The sequence below is a fragment of the Musa acuminata genome, chromosome BXJ3-4 (genome assembly GCF_036884655.1).
Source record: "Musa acuminata AAA Group cultivar baxijiao chromosome BXJ3-4, Cavendish_Baxijiao_AAA, whole genome shotgun sequence".
Classification (NCBI taxonomy): domain Eukaryota; kingdom Viridiplantae; phylum Streptophyta; class Magnoliopsida; order Zingiberales; family Musaceae; genus Musa; species Musa acuminata.
The window spans coordinates 45,075,119-45,082,760 of NC_088352.1; the positions used below are offsets into that span (position 1 = coordinate 45,075,119).

The following is a 7,642-nucleotide window of genomic DNA, read 5'->3' on the forward strand; positions in this document are numbered from 1 at the left end:
GGACTTGTATACAAGAAAGTCATGCACTTTCAATTTTGATCATTTCTGTCAAGATCTCGGTACCATATGAAGTGTTATGGGGATTGCCAGAAAGCTTTCACCTTTTAATTAGTTTTTCTAAAATAGACACCCCTTTTTTAGTTGTTCAATTTGGCATAAATGAAAGGAGGTTAAAACTTTTACCAAGATATAGATAAAATTTATGGTTTTATTTTCTTTCCTTTTTCTTTTGATGTCCAAACCAGAAGTTTAAAAGATCCCTTTTTTTTTTCTCAGTTTATAGTATCTACTTTCATCCTCTATTTTCCCAAGTTTATGGTATCTACTTTCATCAAATGCATTTGCATGTCTTCTTCTTCCCAAGCATTACACGTCAAAACTGACACAATTGCAATCACAAGCTCTTTTGTAAAAGATTTGCCATCTTATTCGATTAATTTGACTCTTAATGAACTTATGCATAGATGTTTTATATCATACATTACTCTTGTTTATGATCTACTCATGTAATGCTCCTCTCGTTTGGGATTCTTGTCTTCATCAATCAAATACAAATTGGATGCATCATAAGCTCAAGTCCACCAGATGTGCAGCTGCATGATCTTCTTGGATCTCATGCTCAGATCTTTTCAGTTGATGAGTCGCCCATTAATGGCGGACATGCTGCTGCAGCTGATGGAATTGGGCCGAAGAGGCTTTCACATGCATGTCAGTGTGACAAGGATGATATGTGCACGCAAGGATGATATATGCAACTTGATGTAGTTTTTGATGGTCATTGGTTTCTTGCTCGGAACGAATTCTTGAAGCTACTGAAGTGTATTTTCCTTCATCGTTCTCGACTTAATCCTTTGTTTTCTGTCAAGTCAAATGAGATGGACAGATCAATTAGCCCCCAGATTGGACAACTATCATCATATTGTATCTGCTGATGGTGCTGATGCCTCGAGTGTTAGGAGTTTTTGTAGTTTGTGGGGGAAGAAAACTTTTTCTCTGCGAGTGTGGGTGGTGATGATTGATGATGATGATCATCTGTTGTATGGCTTCCGATGCAGGATGCCAGGGGAAATGATGTGGATCTTAGCATTTAAAAAGGGAAGGTCTTGCTGATTGTCAATGTTGCATCTCAATGGTACTGCAGCTCTATTAAGTTTGTTTCTGTTCTTCGAGTTACATAGTAACATATGTTAGAAGGTTTTGATTGTCTGAGATTGTTACAATTTCTCAACATTGTTCACTTTCTTAAAATTTAAAATATATTGATAATGTATCTGTCCTTGTTCTTATCTAAATCTCTTACCTGTGTTAGTGGGCTGACTAACTCAAACAACATGGAACTGACTCAGCTATATGAGAAGTAAAAGGACAAAGGTATGCAATTCTGAACTTAATTGGCTTATTTTGGTTTTTGTAATCAGGACAACTGCCTATTCTTACCAATTAATACCTTATAATCAGATCTTGTTAAAGAAATATTTCTCAACAAACTTTCCAAGAGTACTTAACACTATTCAATAGATGAAAATTGGAGGAATTTATAATCCCGATCCATGTTGTGTCATCATTTTGAATCCATTCCTATTGAATTGGCACTTTCTCCATCACAATAACTGGGCAGAGACTTCTACAATAGCTAGCCTTAGAACTTTTTTTTTTGGCATCTGCTGATACATGAACCAAACAGAAAAAGAATATGCTTTTTTATGTTGATTCCCTAGTTATAAGATAAGCTGAGACCTATTTGGCCAATATTTTCCACATACTTCTTTATTACTAGAGGCTTCAGGAGTCTTGTATCTTGTATTTCAATTTTTTTAAGAGCTGGATTTGTCTCAATTATTATGCAACTTGGACTGTGGTGTCAATTGAAAGACCATGACAAACTAATTAATAGTGCACAAATTATGGCTCAGTGGCTGTAGCTTTTCTTTTATGAGAAGGGATAAAATGGAGCAGCAGTGAGAGCAAGAAAGAAGGATTTAATTGACATTTTTTAGTGAACAAGTTAATCCTTGGTTGGTGGTGAAAAGACAGTTTCATGGTGAAGTAACAATTTTTGCAAGGATGTGTTTATCTTTGGCTATCATATTTTAGTTTATGTAATTGTTGCAGAATCTTTATTTGCACCATTATTCACATTGCTTGAAGGGATTGCTATTATCACACAGCATCTTAGCATTAAGAGAACATTTTAAGGGTGGCGTTGGACGCCAAATGGAAATCAAATTGATCTTTGTTTATTAATAAAATCATGTGCGTTTGTTGTTCTTTAGAAACTTTAATGCTCCTGATTTCATTTGAGACTTTGTAAACCTGGGATTAGCACAAGTCTCTACAATACGCCAACAGCTTTTTTGTTACTAGGTTATTTGTAATATTAAGGAACAGATATCTTGTTTCTTTGGCTGAGCTGCATGTTCTTACACTTGTTAAATTCTCTTTCCTGATCCTTTTTTCATCGACTATTTTCTAAATCTTGGATCATAAAACTCAAATAGAGTGAAGATAATTAAAGTGAACTTTATCTTCTAAAACAGGCTTTTGCTTATTATTAAGATGATTCAGATAAATTCTGCAATTCAAAATTGCAGCTTTCGACACCCATAATTGTCCACGAGAAGCATATGAAATAGAATTGAGGTGTATAAATCTGCCTGTTCTCACTATCCATCATGAAGTAATTTTATCTAGAAAGGAGAGCCAAATTTATGCAGTCATGAAATTTTTTGTTCTCATATTTCTTCTACGATGATTGTTTAAATGGCACAGATTTTGAGATTCTGGCTTTTCCATGCAACCAATTTTCTGGGCAAGAACCAATGAGGAGATTGTTGAGTTTGCTTGCACTCGATTCAAAGCTGAATATCCGATATTTGACAAGGTAAATTATTGCTTTTTTTATTTTCTCAATTTCTGGGTTTATCCCTTCGATAATCTTCTGTAGGAAAATCTCACAGCTAAACCATTCTTGACCTGTGTTTACCCCAATATAAATTGATTTTTTTTTTTTATCATATCATTATGTTTGAGAGAAACCTACTCAGTCGCTTGACTTTCTAGTTGCAATTAATTTTCTTCTATAGGTCGATGTGAATGATCAAAATGCTGCACCCATATACAAGTTCTTGAAGTCGAGCAAAGGTGGCATTTTGGGGGATGGCATCAAGTGGAACTTCACTAAGTTCATGATGGACAAGGATGGTCGTGTTGTAGGTCGCTATGCCCCAACCACATCCCCTTTGAGCATCTGAGGTAAACCCAAAGCTCCCTCGCCTCATCCCTCTTACCCTTTGTCAAATCGTATTCGATATACTCGATGGTGCCAACAATATACCATCATCTAACGATTGATCTTAAATAAATTTGCAGAAGGATATCAAGAAGCTTTTGAGGCCTTCATAAATTACATATGCTTGCAGCCTCTGATCATACTTGCAGACTGCTGTAGTACATATGACTATGGCTAAAGTGTCAATTGCTTCAAAGATAATATGTTAATCACAGAAAGCTTAGTCTAATTATATATCCCATCACGGGAGATTTCAAATATGTAATTAAGGATTCTGGAGACAAGAGAATGAAAATTATAATTTATATATTCATGAAATATGTTGAAAATTAATTATTTTGTCCATCTTGGCTAAATAGAAGATGTTGGTAAAAATAAAGCATGGGTTCTAACATTTTAAGTTGTTATCGTAAGCAAAATTGGTATACATTTTAGAGTTTCTTACACAATTAAAAATAGAAATTTAAACTTTAGAATTTCAATCTCTATTATTGTTTTTGACATATATATTACTCTTACTTTATCAAAACAACATTCATATTTAGATCAGGATGGATGTCCTTCAATTATAATTGTAATTGTATCTATCTAAACCTTACATTAAATAGACCTAATTAACTTCTTATTTTCGGCTACTGTTCGAGGTGGATGCAATAAAGGCCTTCACAAGCTTTGAAATGTCAATTACCCTCGAACCTCCATGTTCGTTCTTGAATTCTACAACTATATTTACTTGGTACCATTATCAACATTAATAAATAAATTTTATAGGATCGACGCTTTGTTGCACAAGAGCATATCATTTGCGTTAATTCATAAAAATAATTTAGAATTACGAGAGAGACATATGATTTGACCGTACGAAAGTTTTTTTCTAGATATCCAGATTTGGCCAACTCTTTTTTAAATTAAAACTTTATATGTAAAAAGGTATATGAAAAAGAAATCAAATTTAGAGGAATATTAACAATGCTACGAGATATATATATATATATATATATATATATATATATATATATATATATATATATATATATAAAATTTTTGTATAGCATGGCTTAAGATATTGTGACAAGTATTTGGTAGCTTAAGCTGACAGCATCCGAAATGTATCCATCCACACCGGTGGATTCCCATGCCTCACTCTGTAAAATAGCACTCCATTTGCTTCTGTCAGTTTCTCTTGACAGTCTACACCCCAAAGCTATAGCTGCCATGGGCAAGCCTGTGCATTTGTTGACGACATACATCTTGTAGGGATCAACATCAACCATTGCATTCCGATCTCGGGCCACTGCATATTGACAAACCAAACACCAGCATTCATCATTCGATAGTCTCTCCAAACGGTCAGGGGGTGAGGTTGCCATGAAGTTAGTTAGCATCTTCTTCGATTCTGGTGGTCACTATTATTTTACTTCCTTGAGCACCGGAGTACAAGAAGTTTTTTATCCTCTCCCAGTCCTGTGGGCTCATATGCCAAACATCATCCAGAACAAGCAGGTATCTCCTCCCACTCAGCTTCTTTCCAAGTTCTTTCTGAAGATTGTCAAGGCTGACAAAGTCACACCGAAAACCATCGATGGATTCAATGATGGTCTTCGTAATGCTCCTTGTATCAAAATCCTGAGACACATAAGCCCATAGTCTAAGCTCAAAATGGTTCTTCACAGACTCATCATTGCAGACTAGTCGAGAAAGAGAGAGTCGTCTTCCCGATACCAGGCATCCCAAAGAAAGGAATCACTGTGATGCTACGGTCAGTCACCTCAGCCAATGGCAGCAACATATTTTTTATCTTTCGCATATCACTCTCACGACCGAGAACCAGGGAAGGAGTTAGCTGTTGGAATTAAACTTGTTCAAGAGGCATAAAAAGGTTCATTGCATCAAGTGGGAGAATCATTTCATCAAGAAGAAAAAATGGATTAAAAGTCTATAGAATCTAGTCAATTCAGATAAGAGGCATCTCCTTGCTATGGAATCTAGTCTGTGTTCTCTGTCCTTTACCCTGATGCATATTTCTCGATTGAACAGTTCGCGCTTAGGGTTTATGGGGGCCAAGAAATTGCGCACCGATGCATATTTGATCAGCTGACAGCGTTGGCGTTCGGTTGCCACCTCGTCCAAGATATCATTTGCTTCATATGCAGCCTGGCTGAGCTCATTCAGCAAATGCTTCACCACGTTCCTAATCTGTTGCCTCTCCTGTGCATCATTCAGTACAGCTTGAATCATGGCGACGGAGCTCTGCAGCTTTTCTAGCTCGGCATCAAGGCCGTAGGCTGTTTGCAGTTCCTGCGAAATTGGAAGCTAACAGTGGTATGACAGCCGAGAGAAGCTCCATTGTGAGAAGGTTTTGAAAAAGAAAAAGATACAAGAGAATTGAGAAAAAAGATTTAAGGGTGTTTGTTGAATTCTGGACTTGAAGAGGAGATGCACTGTGAAGGTGTGGTTAGAACTGCTTTGCCATTAAGATGGAGTTTTGGAAGCTAACATGGTTGACTCAGTCTGCCCTAGAATCTTTATCCTATAAGGGAGTGCTCAGAGTGTCATGACGTCGGAATGATGGCTAACTAGTTTGTCAACTTTATTAAGCTCAAATTATTGATTAAAATACTTCAATTAAAATTTTAGCAGTACACCCATCAAATCTTTGTAATTTTATCTTAGTCTTGTCCACTTCTAACATGGGACTAATCGGGATATTACAAGCTCCCTCACTTAAGGCTAAGCTGATCATCGTTTTCTTTCTTTTCATGAGTAAAGTTAGCAAGTTCTTGAGGATAAAAGAAACAAAAAATTGAGATGGATAGAGTTTTAGAATTCATGGACATGAGCAAAAGAGGAATGGTGGCAACAGATTCTGATCACAACCTAAGATTCAGAGATGATTAAACCTTGCTGTCGCATTAGTAGATGAGCAACTTGCTTTTGTTTGCAATCGTCAGTCTTCCTTGATCTTTCAATTGGAAAGTATCAGGAAGCAACTTGGCTCTGTTAAAGTCTTCCTTCGTCTAGTTCTACTCAGTTGCATTATCATGTCAATTTCCAGGAGAGTTTCCCAGCTGCTGATAGCTGTCTTTTTGGTGGCCGCAAATCTCGTCTCTCTTATTCGTTTTTAGTATGGTTGTCCGATAGCTACTAATTTCTCCTATTTAGCAGTTCTCAGGAAATTCTCAGAACCTTCACATTCAAGAAGATGCTCCAGTCATTTAAAACTCTTGATAGGGTTCTTGAAGAGTTCTTTTTTTAGATGAAAGCTGTTCCAACTTTGGGGCTCATCAAGATCAGGCATCATGGTTGACTGACTTGAGGATAGACAACAATATGAAATGAGGAACAAATACATGATATTGACAGATAACCTAATAGTTGAAGGTTTCTTGGTCTACGCTCTTATCCCATTTAATGTTTATTGGAAGTAGAGATCCCACTGATGGATTGAAACATGTCTTTGATAGCTCTCTATGCACTCTTGTCACAACCCACAGATTTCTCATGATTAATCTTAAGATAAGCTACGTATTTTTATTATCTGTAATCTAAGATAACTGTGTTGGTGTGAGATGATCCACTGTGATCATGTATACAATTTTCCTCACAATTTATGGAATCATGGTTGTGGTAATAATTGTTTTCAGGTGTATGAAAAAGAATAATTCTCTTCGGTAGGTGTTTTCTTTTTCAAACAAATTGAATTAAAATAAGACTTGAAGACAGGCGAAGTTTCAACACCAAGAACGCTTCCCCTCTGTCATCACCTGCAGGTTGGTGTAGCCTTACAAGTTCGTCACTTAAATATTGTATTTATGCACGCACGTTTGCATATGCCCAATTAACTCAGACTAATCATTATTATTAGTTTCATGAAGGATATATGTGTGTGTAAAGAGTAGTGATGTAAATTTGAATTTAACATTGAGAGTCAAATCATATAGATTCACTATAATATTTATGAATTTTGCATATATATATATATATATATATATATATATATATATATATATATATATTACGTAGATGTGTTTTTATATTTTGAACGAGTCTGAGAGGCAATTCATCGACAAGAATAGAATAGAAATTATTCACTGATATCATAATTTAGAAATGAATTGTACGAAATAATTAAGTCACAAATGTTACGTAGGTGGTAAGTATGAAGCCCATGTTTTGGGTATAAGAATTATAGGGGCATGCAAAGAAAACTTGGATAATTTATGCAGAAAAATCTGTGTAACATTGATAGCGTGACAATTGTGAGCTCAATGAGGTAATGGCCAGCCAACATCATATTCCTACAAGGCATTGTTTTTTAGTCTTACTGTAAGTCTGTATCCTCCAAACTGAACA

The 7,642-nt window shown here is 35.7% G+C and overlaps 1 pseudogene; it reads left to right on the top strand.

The window, feature by feature from the left end:
* The first annotated feature begins 1,049 nt into the window (after positions 1-1,049).
* On the top strand, positions 1,050-3,361 carry LOC135636003 (probable phospholipid hydroperoxide glutathione peroxidase; annotated as a pseudogene).
* Positions 3,362-7,642: the final 4,281 nt, after the last annotated feature.